Source organism: Limulus polyphemus, unplaced genomic scaffold (assembly GCF_000517525.1).
Source record: "Limulus polyphemus unplaced genomic scaffold, Limulus_polyphemus-2.1.2 Scaffold58, whole genome shotgun sequence".
NCBI lineage: Eukaryota > Metazoa > Arthropoda > Merostomata > Xiphosura > Limulidae > Limulus > Limulus polyphemus.
Genome location: NW_013665668.1, coordinates 390600 through 391366, shown reverse-complemented (window position 1 = coordinate 391366; position 767 = coordinate 390600). Strand labels below are relative to the sequence as shown.

At 30.1% G+C, this 767-nt stretch overlaps 1 protein-coding gene across 7 annotated transcripts in view; it reads left to right on the top strand.

The window, feature by feature from the left end:
- LOC106464238 (serine/threonine-protein kinase PAK 3-like) overlaps positions 1-767 on the top strand; it is a 71962-nt gene that overhangs the window by 10606 nt on the left and 60589 nt on the right. The window lies entirely within an intron of this gene.

Here is a 767-nt window from a genome sequence, read left to right as displayed (position 1 = left end):
TTGAATATATATATATATATAGTATTTCTGTATACTAGTCTGAGTGCAAAGTGATTTCCACATTAAAATTAAAAATCATTTCTTCATCTCAAAAATCTCAGTTTATTTGCTCAACCTATAAAAACTCCTAAATAAATTTCAAATATTTTTTTTTTCAGTAAAACTATCTTTTTTCTGTTACAAGCAAAAGTACTCATCTCCAGTGACAAGAAAAGTTTAATTTCTTCTATCAATTTAAATTATTTCATGGATCTTAAAGAGGTTAATTATGTTGCACTCTTGGTTTCACTCAGAGCCAAAGCTCTGAGCTACTTATATCACCCACTGTGAAAAGTAATTTTTGAGCGTTTCAGTCATGTTAAGAGCCGCTCAACAATAATGTATGGTAAATCTACATTTTTATTCATTAAGTTACATCACATTTTGAAATGTGAATGATAGTGTGATTAATTCCTATCAAGTTAGTGTTGAATATCCTGCTTGCGAAATAGAATTTGGCATTAATGTTATTTGTGCTTGTTCTCCCATCATTTCAAAAGTGAATGTTGAGCTTTGCCTGTGGGCACAGCTTCTCAAATGGAGACAGACGAATGCTCAGACAGACACCACACTTCGCAATTTATATAAGATTTTCTCTACCCTAACTTTATACAAGGTTGATCAATTTGACTGACCTTGTAACCACCAAAAAAATAAATCTAAATTACTTTTTTCATTCTAGAATGACTTCAAATTGTAATATGAAACTTCATTTGTATATCCTAAAT